This window comes from Phocoena sinus, chromosome 1 (assembly GCF_008692025.1).
Source record: "Phocoena sinus isolate mPhoSin1 chromosome 1, mPhoSin1.pri, whole genome shotgun sequence".
In the NCBI taxonomy this organism is placed as follows: Eukaryota; Metazoa; Chordata; class Mammalia; order Artiodactyla; family Phocoenidae; genus Phocoena; species Phocoena sinus.
In genome coordinates this window covers 42,765,537-42,791,441 of record NC_045763.1, presented here as the reverse complement: position 1 = coordinate 42,791,441, position 25,905 = coordinate 42,765,537, and positions in this window count along the sequence as shown.

Here is a 25,905-nt window from a genome sequence, read left to right as displayed (position 1 = left end):
CAAATCAAGCCTTGGAAAATTTAAGAAAATTGAAATCATATCAAGCATCTGTTCCAACCAGAGTGCTATAAGATTAGAAATCGATTACAGGAAAAAAAACTGTAAAAGCACAAACAAATGGAGGCTAAACAGTGCTAAATTTAAAAAAGAGCACTGAAGAAATCAGAGGAAATTTAAAAAATACACAGACATGAATGATAACGAAAACATGATGACCCAAACCTATGGGACTCAGCAAGAGCAGTACTAAGTTTATAGTAATTCAATCTCTCCTCAAGAAACAAGAACAATCTCAAATAAAAAATATAACCTTACACCTAAAGAAACTAGAGAAAAAAGAACAAACATAAAACCCAAAGTCAGTAGAAGGAAAGATATCATAAAGATTAGAGCAGAAATAAATGAAATAGAAATGAAGAAAACAATAGCAAAGAACACTAAAACTAAAAGTTGGTTCTTTGAGAAGATAAAAAAACTGATAAATATTTAGCTAGACTCATCAAGAAAAAAAGGGAGAGGACCCATATCAATGAAATTAGAAATGAAAAAGGAGAAATTATACCTGACAGCACTGAAATACAAAGGATCATAACAGACTACTACAAGCAACTATATGCCAATAAAATGGACACCCTGGAAGAAATGGACAAATTCTTGGAAAGGTACAACTTTGCAAGACTGAACCAGGAAGAATTAGAAAATATAAACAGAGCAATCACAAGTAATGAAATTGAAACCATAACTAAAGATCTTCCAACAAACAAAAGTGCAGGACCAGATGGCTTCACAGGTGAATTCTATCAAACATTTAGAGAAGAGCTAACACCTATCCTCAAATTCTTCCAAAAAATTGCAGAGGGTGGAGCACTCCCAAGTTCATTCTACAAGGCCACCATCACCCTGATACCAAAACCAAAGATATCACAAAAAAATAAAATTATAGATCTATATCTCTGATGAACATAGACCTAAAAATCCTCAATAAAATATTAGCAAACAGAATCCAACAAAACATTCAAAGGATCATATACCATGCTCAAGTGGGATTTATCCCAGGGATGCAAGGATTCTTCAATATATGCAAATCAACCAATGTGATACACCATATTAACGAATAAAAATGATATGATCATCTCAATAGATGCAGAAAAAGCTTTGGCAAAATTCAACACCCATTTATAATAAAAACTCTCCTGAAAGTGGGCATAGAGGGAACCATGTCAATGTTATAAAGGCTGTATATGACAAACCCACAGCAAACATCATTCTCAATGGTGAAGAACTGAAAGCATTTCCTCAAAGATCAGGAACAAGACAAGGATGTCCACTCTCACCGCTCTCATTGAACATAGTTTTGGAAGTCAGCCATGGCAATTAGAGAAGAAAAGAAATAAAAGGACTACAAATTGGAAAAGAAGAAGTAAGACTGTCACTGTTTGCAGATGACAATGATACTACACATAGAAAATCCTAAAGATGTCACCAGAAAACTACTAGAACTAATCAATGAATTTGGTAAGGTTGCAGGATACAAAATTAATGCACAGAAATCTCTTGCATTCCTATACACTAACAAAAGATCACAAAGAGAATTTAAGGAAGCAATCCCACTTATCATCTCAATAAAAAGAATAAAATACCTAGGAATAAACCTACCTAAGGAGTCAAAAGACCTGTATGCAGAAAACTATAAAACACTGATGAAAGAAATCAAAGATGACATAAGCAGGTGGAGAAATATACCATGTTCTTGGATTGGACGAATCAATATTTTGAAAATGACTATACTACCCAAAGCAATCTACAGATTCAATGCAATCCCTATAAAATTACCAAGGGCATTCTTCACAGAATTAGAACAAAAAATATTACAATTTGTATGGAAACACAAAAGATCCTGAATAGCCAAAGCAATTTTGAGAAAGAAAAACAGAGCTGGAGGAATCAGCCTCCCTGAATTCAGACTATACTACAAAGCTACAGTAATCAAGACAGTATAGTACTGGCACAAAAATAGAAATATAGATCAATGGTACAGGATAGAAAGTCCAGAGATAAACTCACGCACCTATGGTCACCTGATCTGTGACAAAGGAGAGAGGAATATACAATGGAGAAAAGACAGTCACTTCAATAAGTGGTGCTGGGAAAACTGGACAAGTACATGTAAAAGTATGAAATTAGAACACTCCCTAACACCATACACAAAAATAAACTCAAAATGGATTACACACCTAAATGTAAGATTAGACACTATAAAACTCTTAGAGGAAAATATAGGAGAAACACACTTCGACATAAATCACAGCAAGATCGTTTTTGAACCACCTCCTAGAGTAATAAAAATAAAAACACAAATAAATAAATGGGACCTAATTAAACTTAATAGCAAAGGAAACCATAAACAAGATGAAAAGACAACACTCAGAATGGGAGAAAACATTTGCAAATGAATCAACGGGCAAAGGATTAATCTCCAAAACATACAACAGCTCATGTAGCTCAATATCAAAAACACAAACAACTCAATCAAAAAATGGGCAGAAGACCGAAATAGACATCTCTCCAAAGAAGACATACAGATGGCCAAGAGGCACATGAAAAGATGCTCAACATCACTAATTATTAGAGAAATGCAAATCAAAACTACAATGAGGTATCACCTCACACTGGTCAGAATGGCCATCATCAAAAAATCTACAAACAATAAATGTTGGAGAGGGCGTGGAGAAAAGGGAACCCTCTTGCACTGCTGGTGGGAATGTAAATTGATACAGCCACTGTGGAGAACAGTATGATGGTTCCTTTAAAAACTAAAAATAGAACTACCATATGACCCAGCAATCCCACTACTGGGACATACCCTGAGTAAACCATAATTCAAAAGGACACATGTACCCCCGTGTTCATTGGAGCACTATTTACAATAGCCAGGACATGGAAACAACCTAAATGTCCCTTGACAGATGAATGGATAAAGAAGATGTGGTACATATATACAATGTAATATTACTCAGCCATAAAAAGGAATGAAAGTGAGTCATTTGAAGAGGTGTGGAAGGACCTAGAGTCTGTCATACAGTGTGAAGTGGGTCAGAAAGAGAAAAAAGAAATATCATATATTAACACATGTGTGTTGAATCTAGAAAAATAGTATAGATGAACCTATTTTTAGGGCAGGAATAGAGATGCAGACACAGAGAAGAGACGGGTGGACACGGAGGGAAGGGGAACGTGGATGAAATGAGAGATTGGGATTGACATATATACACTACCATGTGTAAAACAGGTAGCTAGTGGCACCTGCTGTATAGCACAGGGAGCTCAGCTCGGTGCTCTGTGATGACCTAGAAGGGTGGGATGGTCAATGAGAGAGGGTATATCTGAATACATACAGCTGATTGACTTTGTTGTACAGCAGAATCTAACACAACATTGTAAAGCAATTATACTCCAATTTAAAAAACAAAACAAAACGACAACAGCAACACAACAGCATGGTGTTGGCATGAAGATAGCGACAAATAGATCAATGGTACAAAATAGAGATTGCAGAAATAAACCCACATATAAGAAGACAACTGAGTTTTGACCAAGTGTCAAAGACAATACAGTAGTGCTGGAACAACTGGATAACCATTTGCAAAAAATAGAAATATATCTCACAAAAATCTCATATAACTTTTAACTCAAAATTAATCAAAACCTAAACATACCTAAAACTATAAATTTCTAGTAGAAAACATAGGGGAAATATCTTTGTGACATAGAGCTAGGTAAAGATTTCTTAGATATGACACCAAAAGCACAAGTCAAAAAGAACAGATGGACACATCAAATTTTAAAACATCTGCTCTTCAAAAGACATTACTAAGAGAATGAAAAGACAATCCACAGACTGGGAGATAATCTTAGTAAAGCATATATCTGATTAAGAAGTTGCATCCATAATTGGGTGATTGGGATTAACATATACACACTACTATATATCAAATAGATAGCTAATAAGAACCTACTGTATAGCACAGGGATCTCTACTCAATACTCTGTAATAACCTATATGGGAAAAGAATCCAAAAAAGAGTGGATACATGTATATGTATAACTGATTCACTTGCTGTACGGCAGAAACTAACACAACATTGTATGCCAGGTATAAACCAATACAAATTAAATTTAAAAAAGAATTTGCATCCAGAATATATAAAGAAATCTCAAAGCTCAACAGTAAAAAGAAAGAAAAACTCAACAGTGACAAAATGAACAACCCAATAAAAATAAGCAAATTCTATGAACATACCCTTTACCAAACAAGATATAAATATACAACAAATAAGTGTATGAGAAGATTCCCCACATAATTGGGACAGCTAAAATTAAGGATTGACCATACCAAAGATCGGCATGGAATTGGAACTCTCATATCTTGCTGGTGGGAATGTACAATGGTACAATCACTTTGGAAAATAGTTTGACAGTTTCATGAAAAGTTAAACATATGCCTACCATGTGACTCAGCCATTCTATTCCTATATATTTATCCAAGAGAAAAAGAAATATACATCCATACAATTTTCATAGCAGCTTTACTTGTAACAGTCAAAAACTGTGTGTTAGGCAGAATTCTAAGTTGGTACCAAGATTCCTGCATGTATTCCCCTGGTATACATGCACCTTCCTTCTCCCAGTTATTAAAAAAGTACTAATCTAGGTACTACTTTGAAAAGATTGTGCAGATGTTATTAAGGTCCCAAATCAGTTGAGTTTAAGATAGGGAGATGACCTGAGGGGCCTGACCTAATCACCTGAGCTCTCTGCTGGTTTGAAGATGGAGGGAGCCATGTGGCAAAGAATGAAGACAGCATCTAGCAGCTGAGAGGGACCCCTAACTGACAGCCAGCAAGAAAATGGGGACCACAGTTCTACAGCTAGAAGAAACTAAATTTAGTGAACAACATAAATGAGCTCGGAAGTGGCTTTTCCCCCAGAGCCACAAAAAAGAAATGCAGCCTGGCAGACACCTTGATTTCAGCCTTATAATACTGTAAGCAGAGAAATTTGGCTACAGTGTGCCTGGACTTTTGCCCTACATAACTAAAAACCAATAAATGGGTGTTGTTTTAAGCAGCTAAGATTGTAGTAACTTGTTGTGCAGCAATAGAAAACTACTACAAACTAGAAACAACTCAAGTGATAATCAACAGATAAATGAATAAACAAGTTGTAATATATTCATACAAGGTAAAACTCTCATCAATAAAGAGAAATAAACTATTGATACAAGCAACAGGAATAAATTTTAAAATTCTGCTGAGAGAAAAAAGCCAAAAAAAGTCTACATATTATATGATACCATTTTCATAAAATTTTAAAAAATGCAAACAAATGTACAGTGACAGAAAGCAGATGAGAGATTGCTTGGAGATGGGGGACAGAGAAGGGTGGGAAGGGGGTATTACAAAAGGGCACACAGATACTTTTGGGGTAATGAATAGGCTCATTATCTTGATTGTGATGATGTATATTTATACATATGTCAAAACTTTGTCAAAAGTGTCAAAAATGTGTTTCAATTATTCCTCAAGAAGCAGTTTTTTAAAGTAAAAATTAAATTATAATATTTTAAAAGGAGAGATGAAAGAAAATTTGAACACAATGAAAATGAAATTAAATGCTACATGTTAAAAAATAAATAAATAGAAGAGTCTCTGGGAACTTTCTTTTTGCTTGTTTTTAGAGCCATTTAAATTCTACAATGAAAGACGGATCTGAAACCTTGCTAAAGTAATTATAGTGGATATTCATTATTTGTGGATTCTGTATTTGTGAATTCATTACACACTAACATTTATTTGTAATACAAAAATCAACACTCACAGTGCTTTTGTGGTTGTTTACAGATGTGCGTATGGGCAGTGGTGAAAATTTTGAGTTGAAGTGCATGTTTTTAACTGAGCTCAAACAAGGCAACATTCTGCCTTTTTGCTGCAGCTCTCATACTATAAACAATAGTTCTTTTTGTGATTTATTTAGTGTCATGGTTTTTGCATTTTTGCAATTTTTGTTGGTGAGTTCGCTGTTTAAAATGGTCCCCAAGCATAATGCAGAACACTGTCTAGTGTTCCTAAGTGCAAGATGGCTGTGATATGCCTTAAAGAGAAAATGTGTTGCTATATAAATTTTGCTCAGCTATGAGTTATATTGGGGCTGTCGGCTGTGAGTTCAATGTTAATGAATCAGCACTATACCTTATGAAGTGTCTTTAAACAAAAGCACACACAGAATAATATAATACATTCATTGTTTGATGAAAATGTTGTAATCAGAGGCTTGCATGAACCTAACCCTGTATTTTCCCCTAGGAGTAATGTTTAAGTATTTGCTAATTCAGTTTTCACAGCAACTTTATAGAACTTAACTACCATGAATAAGGAGAATTTTGTTTTCAATGAACTATAGATCTAGATTCTATAATCTAGGCTTATATGGGTAGTCAGAAGCTTTAGAAATAATTATTTCTCTGATAACTTCTGCTTTGCCTATTTTTTATTTAAGTAAATTAAATACAATAAATTATATAGCTTTTTCCATTTATTCTCCACTGTAGATACTCTAATTTTCCTCCTTTACACTCAAGTTTTCAATCCTATCTACTATCCTTAATTTCAGATGACCTCTGTCCATTTTATGCTTCAAAACATGAATTTCTTCTTACTTAAAAGTATTTTAAAATATTATAAACCTGCCTATGTTTTCCTCTAAGAGTTTGATAGTTTCTGGTGTTACATTTAGGTCTTTAATACATTTTGAGCTTATTTTTGTGTATGATGTTAGGGAGTGATCTAATCTCATACTTTTACATGTACTTGTCCAGTTTTCCCAGCACCACTTATTGAAGAGGCTGTCCTTTCTCCACTGTACATTCCTGCCTCCTTTATCAAAGATAAGGTGACCATATGTGTGTGGGTTTATCTCTGGGCTTTCTATCCTGTTCCATTGATCTATATTTCTGTTTTTGTGCCAGTACCATACTGTCTTGATTACTGTAGCTTTGTAGTATAGTCTGAATTCAGGGAGCCTGATTCCTCCAGCTCAGTTTTTCGTTCTCAAGATTGCTTTGGCTATTCGGGGTCTTTTGTGTTTCCATACAAATTGTGAAATTTTTTGTTCTAGTTCTGTGAAAAATGCCAGTGGTAGTTTGATAGGGATTGCATTGAATCTGTAGATTGCTTTGGGTAGTAGAGTCATGACATAAATCACAGCAAGATCCTTTCTGACCCACCTCCTAGAGAAATGGAAATAAAAACAAAAATAAACAAATGGGACCTAATGAAACTGCAAAGCTTTTGCACAGCAAAGGAAACCATAAACAAGACCAAAAGACAACCCTCAGAATGGGAGAAAATATTTGCAAATGAAGCAACTGACAAAGGATTAATCTCCAACATTTACAAGCAGCTCATGCAGCTCAATAACAAAAAAACAAACAACCCAATCCAAAAATGGGCAGAAGACCTAAATAGACATTTCTCCAAAGAAGATATACAGACTGCCAACAAACACATGAAAGAATGCTCAACATCATTAATCATTAGAGAAATGCAAATCAAAACTACAATGAGATATCATCTCACACCAGTCAGAATGGCCATCATCAAAAAATCTACAAATAATAAATGCTGGAGAGGGTGTGGAGAAAAGGGAACACTCTTGCACTGCTAGTGGGAATGTGAATTAGTACAGGCACTATGGAGAACAGTATGGAGGTTCCTTTAAAAAGTACAAATAGAACTACCATATGACCCAGCAATCCCACTACTGGGCATATACCCTGAGAAAACCAAAATTCAAAAAGAGTCATATACCAAAATGTTCATTGCAGCTCTATTTACAATAGCCAGGAGATGGAAACAACCTAAATGTCCATCATCAGATGAATGGATAAAGAAGATGTGGCACACATATACAATGGAGTATTACTCAGCCATAAAAAGAAATGAAATTGAGCTATTTGTAATGAGGTGGATGGACCTAGAGTCTGTCATACAGAGTGAAGTAAGTCAGAAAGAGAAAGACAAATACTATATGCTTACACATATACATGGAATTTAAGGGAAAAAAAAGGTCATGAAGAACCTAGGGGTAAGATGGGAATAAAGACACAGACCTACTAGAGAATGGACTTGAGGATATGGGGAGGGGGAAGGGTAAGCTGTGACAAAGTGAGAGAGTGGCATGGACATATATACACTACCAAACGTAAAATATATAGCTAGTGGGAAGCAGCCGCATAGCACAGGGAGATCAGCTCGGTGGTTTGTGACCACCTAGAGTGGTGGGATAGGGAGGGTGGGAGGGAGGGAGACGCAAGAGGGAAGAGGTATGGGAACATATGTATATATATAACTGATTCACTTTGTTATAAAGCAGAAACTAACACACCATTGTAAAGCAATTATACTCCAATAAAGATGTAAAAAAAAAAGAGAAAATCTTTTTTTAAACATAAAAAGTTATAAACCTTATAGTTACAGGAATTGCATAAAACTCCTTCCTTATATAAAACAATATGATATTCCAACTTTCCTTCTTAAATTTACTTTTAAATAACTTGATTCAGTTTTTACATGAATTGACAAGAAACATTATTGTATTTGTTATAAAATTTTTATTGGAGATGCATTTTGCCATATCACCAAATAGACTCTTAATAAAAACCCTATGTGAGAAATAGGGTTTTCAAAGGCAACAAAAGCAAAAATAAACAAGTGGGACTACATCAAACCAAAAAGCTTCTGCACAGCAAAGGAAACCATCAACAGAATGAAAAGGCTTGTAAAAATTGGGAGAAAATATTTGCAAATACGATAAGGGGTTAATATCCAAAATATATAAAGAACTCATACAATTCAACAGCAAAAAACCACAATTTGATCAAATAATGGGCAGATGATCTGAATGATGGCCACGTGGAAAAGTGTTCAACATCACTAATCATCAAGGAAATGCAAATCAAAACCACAATGGGGATATCACCTCACACCTGACAGAATGGCTATTATCAAAAAGACAGGAAATAACAAGTGTTGGTGAGGATGTGGAGAAAAGGGAACACTTGTGCACAGTTTTGGGGAGTGTAAATTGGTGCAGCCAGTATGAAAAGCAGTATGGAGTTTCCTCAAAAAATTAAAAATAGAACTGTCATATGATCCAGCTATTCCACTTCTGGGTATTATCCAAAGGAAACAAAAACAATAACTCAAAAACATATATGCACCTCTCTGCTCATTGCAGCATTATTTACAATAGCCAAGACATGGAAGTAACCTAAGTATCCATTAATGAATAAATGCATAAAGAAAATACTGCATATATACACACACACACACACACACACACACACAGTGGAATATTATTCAGCCATAAAAAGAAGGAAATCTTTCCATTTGTGACAACATGGACAGGACTTGAGGGTTGAGGGTATTATGTGAAGTGAGATAAGTCAAAGACAAATACCATATAATATCACTTACATGTAAAATCTAAACAAAACAAACAAAAGCAAAAACCAGAACTCATAGACACAGAGAACAGATTGGTGATTGCCGGGGGGGGGTGGGGTGGGGTGGAGGGTGGGTGAAATGGATGAAGGTGGTCATAAGGTACAAACTTCCAGTTATAAAATAAATAAGTCCTGGGGATGTAATATATAGCATGGTAACTATAGTTAATTATACTGTCTTGTATATTTGAAAGTTACTAAGAGAGTAAATCTTAAAAAGTTCTCATCATAAGAAAAAAATCTGTGCCTAAAAAAAATTATTTTTCTTTTTGTCAAGGAGAATAATGTAGTTGACCATATTTCCTTTTACAGTTTGCCTTCTAGGAAGCTCAGAGTTAAATTTTACATTAAATATAGTTAATATGAAGACTTTCTATTTCAAAAAAATATTTTGCCAATTCTGAATCTTTACTCCTTATTTCTATTATGTTATTGAATGTGTTCTTGCTATAAGACCTTGTGGTAAGTTGTGTTGCATTCTTGACATAAAAGACCAGTACATGACTTTGGGCTTCCCTGGTGGCACAGTGGTTAAGAATCCACCTGTCACCACAGGGGACACTGGTTCGAGCCCTGGTCCAGGAAGATCTCACATGCCGTGGAACAACTAAACCCGTGTGCCACAACTACTGAGCCTGCGTTCTAGAGCCCGTGAGCTACAACAACTGAAGTCCGAGCGCCTAGGGCCTGTGATCTGCAACAAGAGAAGCCACCGCAATGAGAAGCCTGACACAGCAATGAAGAGTAGCCCCCCACTCACCACAACTAGAGAAGGCCCACGAGCAGCAACAAAGACCCAGTGCAGCCAAAAATAAATAAATAAATTTTAAAAATTAAGAGAAATAAAAAGGCCAGTACATGACTTCAAGCTAATGCTAATGCCTTAAAGCTAAAGCTAATGCCTTACCATCACAAACCAGGAAGAACAGTTTAATATCAAATATGCCAAAATCAATATTTCTACTTAGGGAAAATGCTTTCCACTTTCCAATGGATAATACTAACTAACTTTATTCATTAGATCTGTAACTTTTGCATTGGGTGGGTAAGTTTTACAGCTAGCTCATCCTGAAGGTTTATCTGGACATAATATTAAAAATCAGATGGGCAGAAATTATAAGCAAGTCTTTAATGACTGATGCCAATTATAACAACAATTCTTTCAGAAAAGAGTTCAGCCCAGAACAATCTATTCCATGTTCAATAACAAAACAACAGCAACAAGCAAACAAAAAATACAAATAAAAACCTCTTGATACTTAAATAAAGGAAGTGTAGTCATAATTGTAGATACTCTTGGGACTCATCTGTTTTTGAAGATGGGCTAGCCCTAGGGGGAAAAGTATCAGATTTCAAAGCAGAAATTCTGAGCTAAATTCTGCTTCTGCTTCTTGATGTCTCCTTTGGGTGGGGCTGGGGGAATGGTTGGAAAGATTAAATCAGCTAATAAAATTAAAAACATATTTTCAGACTTACTTCACTTCAGTATGATATTCTCTAGGTCCATCCATGTTGTTGCAAGTGGCAATATTCTTTTTTATATCTGAGTAATACTCCATTATGTGTGTGTGTGTATATATATATATATATATATATATATACCATTTCTACTTAAACCAGTCATCTGCTGATGGGCACTTGGGTTGTTTCCATGTCTTGGCTATCGTATATAGTGCTGCTATGAGCATTCGGATGCATGTAGCTTTTCGAACTAGAGTTTTCATCTTTTCACTCTGCCCAGGAGTGAGATTGCTGGATCTACTTTAGTTTTTTAAGGAAACTCCATACTGTTTTCCACAGTGGTTGCACCAATCTACATTCCCATCAACAGTATAGGAGGGTTCCCTTTTATCCATACCCTCTCCAGCTTACATCATTTGTAGACTTTTTGATGATAGCCATTCTGACAGATGGGAGGTGATACCTCATTGTGGTTTTGATTTTCATCTCTCTAATAATTAGTGATGTTGAGCATTTTTTCATGTGCCATTGGCCATCTGTATGTCTTCTTTGGAGAGATATCTATTTAGGTCTTCTACCTGTTTTTTACTTGGATAGTTTGTTTATTGAGTTGAATGAGCTGTTTGTATATTTTGGATATTAACCCCCTGTCTGTCACATCATTTGCAATTGATTTTTTCCCATTCTATAGGTTGTCTCTGTTCTGTTGATAGTTTCCTTTGCTGTGCAAAGGCTTTTAAGTTTCATTAGATCCCATTTGTTTATTTTTGTTTTTATTTCTTTTGTCTTGGGACGCTGATATAAGAAAATATTGCTATGGTTTATGTCAGAGAATGTTTTGCCCATGTTCTCTTCTAGAAGTTTAATGGTGTCATGTCTTATATTTAAGTCTTTAAACCACTTTGAGCTTATTTTTGTGTATGGTGTGAGGGAGTGTTCTAACTTCATTGATTTACATGTGGCTGTCCACTTTTCCCAAGTGCTGAAGAGACTGTCTTTTCTCCATTGTATATTTTTGCCTCCTTTGTAATAGACTGATTGACCTTAGGTGTGTGGGTTTATTTTGGGGCTTTCTATTCTGTTCCATTGAGCTGTACGTCTGTTTTTGTGCCAATAACAAGCTGTTTTGATTATGCAACTTTGTAGTATTAAGTGTGGAAGAGTTATGCCTCCAGCTTTGTTCTTTTTCCCCCAGGATTGCTTTGGCAATTCTGGGTCTTTTGTGGTTCCATATTAATTTTAGGATTATTTGTTCTAGTTCTGTGAAAAAATGTCATAGGTATTTTGATAGAGATCATGTTAAATCTGTAGATTGCTTTGGGAAGTCTTGCCATTTTAACAACGTTGATTTTCTAATCCATAAGCATGGGATATCTTTCCAATCACCTTCAATTTCCTTATCATGTTTTTATAGTTTTCAGCATATAGATCTTTCACCTCCTTGATTAACTTTCTTCCTAGGTATTTTATTTTATTGATGCTTTTTATTTTGGCTGCATTGGGTCTTCCATTGCTGTGCACAGGATCTCTCTAGTTGCAGTGAGCAGGGACTACTCTTTGTTGCGGTGCGAGGGCTTCTTATTGCAGTGGCTTCTCTTGTTGCAGAGCATAGGCTCTAGGCGCGCAGGCTTCAGTAGTTGTGGCACACAGGTTTCAGTAGTTATGGCTTGCGGGCTCTAGAGGGCAGGCTCAGCAGTTGTGGCTCACGGGCTTAGTTGCTCCGCGGCATGTGGGATCGTCCCAGACCAGGGCTCGAACCTGTGTCCCCTGCATTAGCAGGCAGACTGTTAACCACTGCACTACCAGGGAAGCCCTTTGATGCAATTTCAAGTGGGGTTGGTTTTTTTGCTTTCTCCTTCTGATATTTCATTGTTAGTGTAAAGAAATGCCACAGATTTCTGTATATTATTATTGTAGCCTGCTACCTTGGTCAATTAATTTATTAGTTGTAATAGTTTTTGTGGGGAGAATTTAGGGTTCTCTCTATAGAGTATCATGTCATCTGCAAAGAGTGACAGTTTTACCTCTTCCCTTCGAATTTGGATACCTTTTATTTCTTTTTCTTGTCTGATTGCTGTGGCTAGGACTTCCAATACTATGTTGAATAGAATTCATAAGAGTGGGCATCCTTGTCTTGTTCCTGATTTTAAAGTAAAGGCTTTCAGCTTTTTGCTGTTGAGTATTATGTTGCCTGTGGGTTTGTCATAAATGGCTTTTAATGTGTTGAGATATGTTCCCTTATACCCACTTTGGTAAGAGTTTTTGTTTGTTTTTTGTAAAGACCCAAACTACCTCATGGCTTTCGGAGGAAGGGTTTTTATTATTTATTTATTTATTTGGCTGCGTTGAGTCTTCATTGTTGCATGCAGGCTTTCTCTAATTGCAGCGAGTGGGGGCTAATATTTGTTGTGGTGCATGGGCTTCTCATTGCAGTGCCTTCTCTTGTTGTGGAGCACAAGCTCTAGGCACACAGGCTTCAGTAGTTGTGGCACGTGGGCTCAGTAGTCGTGGCACATGGGCTTAGCTGCTCTGTGGCATCTTCCTGGACCAGGGATCGAACCTGGTGTCCCCTGCATTGGCAGGTGAATTCTTAACAACTGCGCCACCAGGGAAGTCCCTTGGTAAATGTTTTTATCATGAATGGATGTTGAATTTTGTCATGTTTTTTGTCTATTGAGATGATCTAGTGGTTTCTGTCTTTCCTTTTGTTAATGTGGTGTATCATACTGATTGATTTGTGTTATGTTGAACCATCCTTGAGACCCTGGAATGAATCCAACTTGATCATGGTGTATGATCCTTTTTGTGTATCATTGGATTCAGTTTGCTAACATTTTTTTGAAAACTTTTGCATCTATATTCATCAGAGATATTGGCTTGTAATTTCCTTTTTTGTAGTGTCTTTGTATGGTTTTGTTATCAGGGTGGTTGTGGCTTCATAGAATGAATTTGCAAGTGTTCCCTCCTCTTCAGTCTTTTGGAATAGTTTGAGAAGGTCAGGTATAAATTCTTTTTATGCTTGGTAGAATTCCCCAGTGAAGCCATCCAGTCCTGGACTTTGTTTTCAGGGAATTTTTGTTTTTTTACAGATTCTATTTCACTTCTAGTGTTTCTTCTTGACTCAATTTTGGCAGGCTGTATGTTTCTAGAAATTTGTCCATTTTTTTCTAGGTTGCCCAATTTGTTGGCATATAACTGTTCATAGTACTCTCTTATGATTTTTTGTATTTCTGTGGTATTGGTTGTTATTTCTTCTCTTTCATTTCTTATTTTGTTTATTTGGGTCCTCTCTCTTCTTCTCTTTACTTCTTTTAGAATTCAATATCAAGAAACAGTCTTTTTAGACCAACTGACAATGTGTTCATTTGTCAGATATAAGAATTATATACCCAGTGTTTCCTTGCCTTGAATACAAGAAAGTTCAAACTAAAATTTATGCCTGATTATGGGAATTATGTTAACTAAAATTTTAAAATTATGACTCTTCTATTTCTCCTTCCATTTTTAACTTTTATATCTTAATCAGTTCTACTATATAACTTTTACTGAAAGCTACTTTAAATTCTTTCTGAAAGTAAGAAAGTTATACATTTCTTAAATTTGTTGGAACTTTGTTAGTACTTCAAAGAAAAGGGCCCCATACTATTCACTTTTGTGTCCCTGGGCACTTTAAAATTTATCCTTAAATTTTGCTTGCAGCATAGTACACAATAGAGATTGAACTATGAATGGCGCATATTATCATTTGAAGAATTGCTACACAATGGGAATGGAATTCATTAATTCCATAATTATTTACTGAGCACCTACCATGTGCCAGACACCATTTTGAAGCCAATGATATGGTGATGAACAAGATGAGGGTCTTGAGACTCATATTTTAGTAGGAGAGGACAAATAATACACACATAAGCAAATAAGCTACTTTCAGAGAGTAATAAAGGTCTTGAAGAAATCACCTGAGAACCTGGTGGAAGTTAGAAAGGATACCTCAAGATAATGTGTATTTTCATACTACCATACATGAAAAGATCTGAATTGTCAATTTGAAAGGGATACTGCCTGTATCACCAGTTCAATCTTTGGGGGTACTTTTTTAAAAATAATGCTAAGGAGTCTCATTTAAGGATTTAGAAGTAGAAGATGTTGAACATTGTATCATTAGAGCATCAAAATAACACAAGCAATTATGTTATTTAAGCTCATTATACGAACAACAGAACAGTCTGTTGACTTTCACTAAGGTAATCTTCTATTTTTATCTCTTAAGTTTCCTCTGCATTTTCCTAGGTTCTCTTCACTGTAACCTTTCTTCCAAAAGATGAGTGGATCATAAGCTGAAAGATAAACATGTAACATCGGCTAGGATAAGTACTTAAGTTTTAGTTTCCCTGATGTGAATTAGATAGGTATAATATCATTGAGGTCATTGTTTTCTCTTCTTCATGCAATTGCAGCATCCTCTGGTGGGCATTATTTTATTTAATAGCTTTTGAGAAAAGCTTTTACAGTTTTTGAGAAACAGCTTTTACGACATTTAGCACAGAAATAAAATATTATAGTGCTTCATTATTTTCACTAAGTTACCAACTTCACAAAGTATTATGTTAGTGCTTAGCATCAAATTTAAACAAGCATCTGAGAGATATGCAATTACATAAGTACAAATAATAATGACACTACTACAAATAAATGGTAATACATTATTCTGGAAAATCTTCAGTTGAATTTTGAGGGGAAAACAAAAATTTATCATGAGATTTAAATTCTCTAATTGTGCCCTATCCTTTTACATATTTTGACTTCTATCCCATGGTACATTTATTAGCTACTCAGAAAAACTAAAAAGCACAACTGAAAAAGGTAAAATAAGTTATTTAATATAATTTTTTTATCCAATGGGACAAAAATTTATTTGTTTCTAATGAGTAATACAAAATCAATGAAATAAAACAGCATAATTTATAAAACAAATAGCAAAGATTCTTAGTTTTTATAGAATGATTTACAACTCAATCTCATAAATAGGTACTGATAATCTATAATAGAACATATAAGAAAAGTTGGAGATTAGTGCTTTTTCATTTCTGTAATCTATTTCTTTCTAGTTATAGATGTTGCTGCTTTCCAAGGAGAACCTGTAATAAGGAAAAGGGTCTCAAGAAAACAAAGACAAAGTCGTGATAGTGGGATTAGTTGGAAACCCATCCCAGAGCCTGAGATTCCAATATCAGAGATAGGGATAGAATGCCAGGAGAGTAAATTATGTGTGGCTAACACATCATAAATGCTTATTATAACAAATAACTGAAGAGAAGGTGGGACTTAAGTCAGAACTTAATGGATGCATAAGCTAAGAGTAAGTATAAAAGAAAGAGGGACTCAAATGCTTATGAATCAAGAGGGGTACTCTAGAGTTGCCAAATTCTAACCAGAGGTGCAATTACAGCTGCTGTCTGGGCACAGAGAACAAAACCACGAGTATAAGTAGTTAGCCAGCCTAGAAGAGTCACTAGGGCATTTTTATTTCTTTAATTGAAGTATAGTTGACATAGAATATCATGTTAGTCTCAGGTATACAACAGAGTGAGTCAACATTTATACAGTATGAATTTATCACCACAATAACTCTAGTATCCATCTGTCACCATACAAAGTTATTGCAATAATATTGACTATATTCCCTATGCTGTACATTACATCTCTGTGACTTATTTTATAACTAGAAGTTTGTACCTTTTTTTTTGCGGTACGCGGGCCTCTCACTGTTGTGGCCTCTCCCGTTAGGAAGCACAGACTCTGGACGCACAGGCTCAGCGGCCACGGCTCATGGGCCCAGCCGCTCTGCAGCATGTGGGATCTTCCCGGACCAGGGCACGAACCCGTGTCCCCTGCATTGGCAGGCAGACTCTCAACCACTGCGCCACCAGGGAAGCCCAGAAGTTTGTACCTCTTAATCCCCTTCACCTATTTCACCCAACAACCTCCCCCCAATCCCCTCTGGGGACCACCAATTTGTTCTGTGTATTTATGTCTGTTTCTGTCTTGTTTTGTGTGTTCATTTCTTTTCTTTTTCAGATTCCACATATAAGTGAAATCATATGGTATTTGTCTTTCTATCTGACTTATATATATCACTTAGCATAATACCCTCTAGATCCATCCATGTTGTTGCAAATGACAAGATTTCACTCTTTTTTATCGTTGAGTAATATTTCACTTTATATATATACATTCCACTTTATATATATACATATATATAATATATATTATATATAATATATATAATGTATTATATCTATCTATATATATATATACACACACACACACACACTATATCTTATCCATTCATTTATTAATGGGCTCTTAGTTTGCTTCCATATCTTGGCTATTATAAATAATGCTGCAATGAATATAGGGGTACATATATTTTTTGAACTGGGTTTTCATTTTCTTAACCAGGGCATTCTTATGTTACTTTTAAGATCTCTAGAATGGCTGCTAGTGTTTGGCATTTTCAAGTTTATAAATCTCTGCTATCCTAAGCTGACACTTTATCTAAGCTTGGTGCTCTGATTGCCACCTAAAATGTGACTGTTTACTTTCCTGAAGTTTCTATTCTGAACTGTTACTGAACTGACTGAACTCCACTTTCATAACTCCATGAAATTTTATCACTGAAAGTACTACTACTCTTTTCCCCCATTCCTTTCTAATCCTGATAAGAAACTCTGAAATAAAATAAGCATATATGTTAAGCTCATTATACATTATGAAATGATCAAATATATGTCTATAAATTAATTTAACCTCCTCAAAACTGCAAAAGAATAAAAAGGAAAAAGTAAAGTAGACTAATCTTTTCTACAACAGAAACTTCCAAGCCTTAGAGAATCAGGTCAATACAATCAGCAAATCTTATTGCAAGCAACCTTATAGATATAACTGTTTATATTAAATATGTTTTATATAATTCCATTCATGAAAGTACGTATGTGAAAGATTTCCTTATAGTCACTGTTGTAATATAGTTTTTATAAAGACTATTTTAACTCAGTTTTGCAGCCCTGGCTAGAGGCTGGTCAGTTCCCTTTCTTGAGGAGCCAATGAAATTCATACCCCCAACAACCTCCGTTACAGAGCTCTCACACTTCAAATCACTGTACACTCACCCTAACTGCTCCAGGGCCAGGTAACAGAGAACCAAGAACAGCCCCTATGTTCCAAAGCCTATGAAATTATTCAAACCAGCCCACCTTAAGCCTCTTTACCCTGTCTCACCCTATTCCTTCTCACAGAAATCAAAACAGAGGCACTTGCCTACCGTCCCCGACTCTCCCTCTGCCTTGTGATCTACCCTGGTACTTCCCCTGAGTGGGTCTGTGTGGCATACTACTTCTTTCTAGGGAGCTGTGAGTATAATAAACTGTAAAAGTCTTTCTGGTTTCTCTCTTTTGATCTGAATCTGGCCTCACATACCTCATTCGAGGTAATATGGATAAAACAAGTGTCAATAGGGAATTCCCTGGCGGTCCAGTGGTTAGGACTTAGCGCTTTCACTGCTGGGCCTGGGTTCAACCCCTGCTCAGGGAACTAAGATTCCACAAGCCGGCTGCACAGCGTGGCCAAACAAACAAAAAACAAGTGTCAGTAATAGTTGTCAATAGGGTCTATAGCTCTATCATAGACAACTATGTCCTGTTAGTTGGGAGCTGCTACAAATCAGCGAAAGTGACTATATGTTACCCCAGTAACTACCGTTTTATTTTAGCACAGTTCCAGTGATGCATGTATTAACCTAATAATGCTGAACCTGAAACTTTACCATTTGATCTTTTATTATCAAAAATTCTATTCTTAAGTTTGATTTTTAAAATAACAATATTAATAAACAAAGAAAAATCTTTCAAACAATTTAAACTATCTTTTGAAGAAATTGTTACAAAGAAATAACCATGTTGGATAAGCAAGGCAGCAAGGTAGAAGGACTAACTGAAATCTAACATAAAAGTAAGCACAAATGAAGAAAAATTTCCTACCATCCCTTGCACTGGAACAAAATCTTCTGGTATTGAGAGATGACTGTATGGACATTATGCAGAAATTGACCTATATGCAAGAAAACTTGAAACATTGCATACATCACGCCAGGAAATGTTAAATTAAACAATTTAATAAATTGAACCGCCAGCATAGTTATAATACTTGATCTTTTTCTTTTTTCCAGTTTTCCTGTGATCCCCATCAGGAGATGTAATAGCTAATGAGCTGGGCTGCTAGAGCTGAAGTTACTTTTTAAACATGCTATTTTCACAAGTATACTATTACGTGTACTAGAAGTAAATCTAGGTGTAGAATAACAAAAACAGTCTGGGAAATACTAAGTAGGGTTGGTCACACACTCACTTAATGTATTTCATTTTCCTTTGTTGATGTTCTTCATCTCATCCCCAAAAAAGATCTCTAAAATAATTACAACTTGAAAGGGAAGAGACTTTAGCCATTATCTTTTTAGTGTTCCTATTAATAATATTCCAGTGCCATTCTACCTTATCTAGATGTAAATTAAATCAAAGATTGACAGCAAGTTGTGGTTTACTTCCTACTCAGAGCTGTAAGTGTCTACAACCAGACTAAGTTTTCATCATAAAATAGTTTTATGTCCATCAACAGAGGAATGGATAAAGAAGATGTGGTACATATATACAATGGAATATTAGCCATAAAAAGGGAGCAAAATAGTGCCATTTGCAGAGACGTGGATAGACCTAGAGACTGTCATACAGAGTGAAGTAAGTCAGAAAGAGAAAAACAAATATCATATAATGTTGCTTATATGTGGAATCTAGAAAAATGGTACAGATGAACTTATTTGCAAAGCAGAATAGAGACACAGATGTAGAGAACAAACTTATGGACACCAAGCGGGGCAGGGTGGTGGAATGAATTGGGATACTGGGATTTACATATATACACTACTATGTATAAAATAGATAACTAATGAGAGCCTACTGTATAGCACATGGAACTCTATTCAGTGCTCTGTGGTGACTTAAATGGGAAGGAAATCTAAAAAAAGGAGGATATATGTATATATATAACTGATTCACTTTGCTGTACAGCAGAAACTAAACAAAATTGTAAAGGAACTATACTCCAATAAAAACTAATTTTTAAAATAAATAGTTTTAGAGAAAACAAGAAAAAGCTTCTGCTTGCTGCACATACTTCTTTTTTTCCCCTCCCTTCACCAGTTTTTTAGGCATAGATAATTTTTTTCATTGACTTTGATCTATACTCCAAAGCCCCCAGCCTCACTCATTACATTCTGACTGTTAGTTTTTGTCACCTTATTAATCTCTTTCATTTTTGAAGTTTTCCAGATATAGAAATTAAATGCTGTTTCTTAAACATTATAAACTAAAGCCGATATTAAAAAAAATAGATGTCTACCTTGTCTGAGAAAAGATAGAAATTATAGATAGCAAAAATTCTTAGTAACACTAAATTTTTAAAATTGTGTTAATTTGAAGGACTTAAAATTCAGTCAAAATGTTAAATCTCCCAGTTTTCTAGTTTTTTATACTTTAGTTATAAATTCCACTAAAATTCTTAGTTGTCCTGCCCAGATCTGGGTGGGTTAAAAATAACGACCAATAATGTCCACAGATCATCAACTAAAAACTGCTAAAGATAATTAAATGGTTTAAGAAATTTCCTACTTCTTGTACTACATCACAAAACTGCTATTTCATAAATTTAATCATGACTCTCACAGCTTACACTATGTATAATTGTGAATGACTTTCATCTTATTAAATATACTTTTACTCCTCTTCTTCTAACTGATTAGAAGATTAGATTACATTCTGATTACATTCCTACCTTGAAGTTAAAATAAAGGACTTTATTGGCTGGGGGGTGATGCCAACAAAATGGTGAAATAAGAGTTTTCTACCATCTTCCCCTCAAAGAACACCAATTTTGACAACCACCCATGGATGAGAATGCCTTTGTGGAAGTCTGGAAGTCCAGTTGAGAAGTTCTAGCACGTCGCTGGAGGGAAAAAAAAATCTGAGATTGGATGCATTGAAGAAGGTAAAAGGAACAGTTTTACTTTACCCCCAAAGGCGGCACAGTTCAGCGCCGAGAGAGATCTTCTTGGTCCATGATTTCTCCCATGGGAAAAAGTGAGAGCATGTGAGTAAGCACCCAGATTTCCCTAATTGTTCAGGATGCTGCCAAAGAGGCCCATTTCTCCCTTGAATACTGTCATGAACTGTACAATAGAGGGTCAGAGAGGGGCTGAAAGAATGGCACCCAGGGCTCAGAAACAACATAACAAAGGGACACAGATCCTACTAACCACTTCATGAACTCCATCAGGAAGCCCGCACACAATCCACTGGTGATGCCATTTCTGAGGATACAACAGCTGGCCCACGGACAGCCCAAACACTCTGCAGGCCTCATCCACACCCTGACACCCCAAAGCCGGTTCCCTGTGCATGCCCTCAGAAGTGAGAGCAGGTCTTTGCAGATGGCTAGTGAGCACATGCAGAATGCTGGCCTGACTCTGGAGGATTGAAAGAAAGCACACAAACAAGCATTCAACATTGCCCTAAGGAAAGAAAATGGAAAGTTGTCAGTACCCGACCTGACTTTCAGGATAAAGAAAAGACACATAGACTTAAGAATTCCCCACTAGAAGGGAAAAAGAAGTGTGGAACATAGAGAAGGACTGAGAAAGCCTCAGAATCCCTAATAGGTCAGACAGAAGGTATTTATCTCTTGAGGCCAGTCAGTTAAGACTAGAAGAGGCAGTTGTTTCTTCAAATGTTAAGACAGCAACACAAAACTTCCAGGAACAAGAAAAAATGAAGAAAACGTGACACCATCAAAAGAATGCAATAATTTCTAGTAAGCAACCCAAAGAAATGGAGCTATGCAATTTGCATGAGAAAGGATCCAAAATTCTAACACCCACTTACACCAATGGACAGATCATACAGACAGAAAATAAATAAGGAAATACAAACTTTAAATGACACAATAGATATTTTTGTTGATATTTATAGGACATTCCATCCGAAAGTGGCAGAATATACTTTCTTCTCAAGTGCACGTGGAATATTCTCCAGGATACATCACATCTTGGGTCACAAATCAAGCCTTGGAAAATTAAAATTGTATCAAGCATCTTTTCTGACCACAATGCTATGAGATTAAAAATCAAACGCAGGAAACAAACTGTAAAAACACAAACACATGGAGGCTAAACAGTGCACTACTAAATAACTAAGAGATCACTAAAAAAATCAAAGAGGAACTCAAAAAATACACAGAAACAAATGACAACGAAAACATGATGACCCAAAACCTATGGGATGCAACAAAAGCAGTTGCAAGAGGGAAGTTTATAGCAATTCAATCTCACCTCAGGAAACAAGAAAAATCTCAAATAAACAATCTAAACTTACACCTAAAGCAACAAGAGAAAGAACTAAGAAAACCCAAAGTCAGTAGAAGGAAAGAATTCATAAAGATCAGATAAGAAATAAATGAAATAGAAATGAAGAAAATAATAGCGAAGATCAATAAAATTAAAAGTTATTTCTTCAAGAAAATAAAATTGAAAAAAGTTTAGCCAGACTCACCAAGAAAAAAAGGGAGGGACACACATCAATAAAATTAGAAAAGAAAAAGGAGAAATCACAACTGACACCACAGAAATACAAAGGATTATAAGAGACTACTACAAACAACTATATGCCAATAAAATGGACAACCTGGAAAAAATGGACAAGTTCTTGGAATGATACAATTTTCCAAAACTGAACCAGGAAGAATTAGAAAACATAAACAGAGCAATCACAAGTAATGAAATTGAAACTGTAATTTAAAATCTTCCAACAAACAAATGTCCAGGACCAGATGGCTTCACAGGTGAATTCTATCAAACATTTACAGAAGAGCTAACACCCATCCTTCTCAGGCTCTTCCAAAAAACTGCAGAGGGAGGAACACTCCCAAATTCATTCTATGAGGCCACCATCACCCTGATACCAAAACCAAAGATATTAAAAAAAAAAGAGAGAATTATAGATCAATATCACTGATGAACATAGATGCAAAAATCCTCAACAAATTACTAGCAAACAGAATCCAACAACACATTCAAAGGATCATACACCATGCTCAAGTGGGATTTATCCCAGGGGTGCAAGGATTCTTCAATATATGCAAATCAATCAATGTGATACACCACTTAACAAATTAAAGAATAAAAACCATATCATAATCTCAATAGATGCAGAAAAAGCTTTTGAAAAAATTCAACACCCATTTATGATAAAAACTCTCCAGAAAATGGGCCTAGAGGGAACCTACATCAACCTAATAAAGGCTGTATATGACAAACTCACAGCAAACATCATTCTCAATGGTGAAAAACTGAAAGAATTTCCTCTAAGATCAGGAACAAGACAAGGATGTCCACTCTCACCACTCTTACGCAACATAGTTTTGGAAGTTTTAGCCACGGCAATCAGAGAAGAAAAGAAATAAAAGGACTACAAATTGGAAAAGAAGAAGCAAAACTGTCACTGTTGGCAGATGACAATGATAATATACATAGAAAATCCTAAAGATGCCACCAGAAAAGTGCTAGAACTAATCAATGAATTTGGTAAGGTTGCAAGATACAAAATTAATGCACAGAAATTTCTTGCATTCCTATACACTAACAATGAAAGATCACAAGAAGAATTTAAGGAAGCAATCCTATTTACCACTGCAACAAAAAGAATAAAATACCTAGGAATAAACCTACTTAAGGAGTCAAAAGACCTGTATGCAGAAAATTGTAAAACACTGATGAAAGAAATCAAAGAGGACACAATCAGATGGAGAAATATACCATGTTCTTCGATTGGAAGAATCAATATTGTGAAAATGACTACCCAAAGCAAGCTACAGATTCAGTGCAATCACTATCAAATAATCAATGGTGATCTTCACAGAATTAAGACAAAAAATATTACAATTTGTATGGAAACACAAAAGACCCTGAAGAGCAAAAGCAATTTTGAGAAAGAAAAACGGAGCTGGAGGAATCACACTCCCTGACTTCAGACTGTACTACAAAGCTTTAGTAATCAAGACAGTATAGTACTGGCACAAAAACAGAAATATAGATCAGTAGTACAGGATAGAAACCACAGAGATAAACCCACACACCTATGGTCACCTAATCTATGACAAAGGAGACAAGAATATACAATGGTGAAATGACAGCCTCTTCAATAAGTGGTGCTGGGAAAACAAGATGGCTACATGTAAAAAAATGAAATTAGAACACTACCTAACACCATACAAAAAATAAACTCAAAATGGATTAAAGACCTAAATGTAAGACCAACCAGACACTATAAAATTCTTAGAGGAAAACACAGGGAGAACACTCTTTGACATAAATTGCAACAATATTTTTTTGGATCTGTCTCCTAGAGTAATGGAAATAAAAACAAAAATACAAATGGGACCTCATTAAACTTAAAAGCTTTTGCACAGCAAAGAAAACTGTAAACAAAATGAAAAGACAACCCACAGAATGGGAGAAAATATTTGCAAACAAAGCAATGGACAAAGGATTAATCTCCAAAATATACAAACAGCTCATGTAGCTCAATATCAAAAAAACAAACAACCCAATCAAAAAATGGGCAGAAGACCTAAACAGACATTTCTCAAGAGAAGACATACAGATGGCCAAGAGGCACATAGAAAGATGCTCAACATCACAAATTATTAGAGAAATGCAAATCAAAACTACAATGAGGTATCACCTCACACCAGTCAGAATGGCCACCATCAAAAAATCTACAAACAATAAATGCTGGAGAGGGTGTGGAGAAAAGAGAACCCTCTTGCACTGTTGGTGGGAATGTAAACTGATACAGCCACTATGGAGAACAGTATGGAGCTTTCTTAAAAAACTAAAAATAGAACTACCACATGACCCAGCAATCCCACTACTGGGCATATATCCTGAGAAAACCATAATTCAAAAAGTTACATGTACCCCAATGTTCATTGCAGCACTATTTACAATAGCAGGACATGGAAGCAGCCTAAATGTCCATTGACAGATGAATGGATAAAGAAGATGTGGCACATATATACAATGGAATATTACTCAGCCATAAAAAGGAGTGAAATTGAGTTATTTGTAGTGAGGTGGATGGACTGTCATACAGTGTGAAGTAAGTCAGAAAAAGAAAAACAAATACTGTATGCTAATGCATATATATGGAATGTAAAAAAAAAAAAGAAAAAAACGGTACTGATGAACCTAGTGGCAGGGCAGGAATAAAGATGCAGATATAAAGAACAGACTTGAGGACACGCAGTCTGTGTGTGGGGGAGGGGGAAGCTGGAACCAAGTGAGAGATTAGCATTGACATATATACACTAACAAATGTAAAATAGATAGCTAGTAGGAAGATGCTGCATAGCACAGGGGGATCAGCTCAATGCTTTGTGACGACCTAGAAGGGTGGGATAAGAAGGATGGGAGGGAGGCTCAAAGGGAGGGGATATGGGGATATATATATACATACAGCTGATTCAGTTTGTTGTACAGCATAAACTAACACAATATTGTAAAGCAATTATACTCTAAAAAAGATGTAATAAAAAAGATGTGGTACATATATACAGTGGAATATTACTCAGCCATAACAAGGAACAAAATTGGGTCATTTGTAGAGATGTGTATGGATCTAGAGTCTGTCATACAGAGTCAAGTAAGCCAGAAGGAGAAAAACAAATATTGTATTATAACACATATATGTGGAATCTAGAGAAATGGTACAGATGAA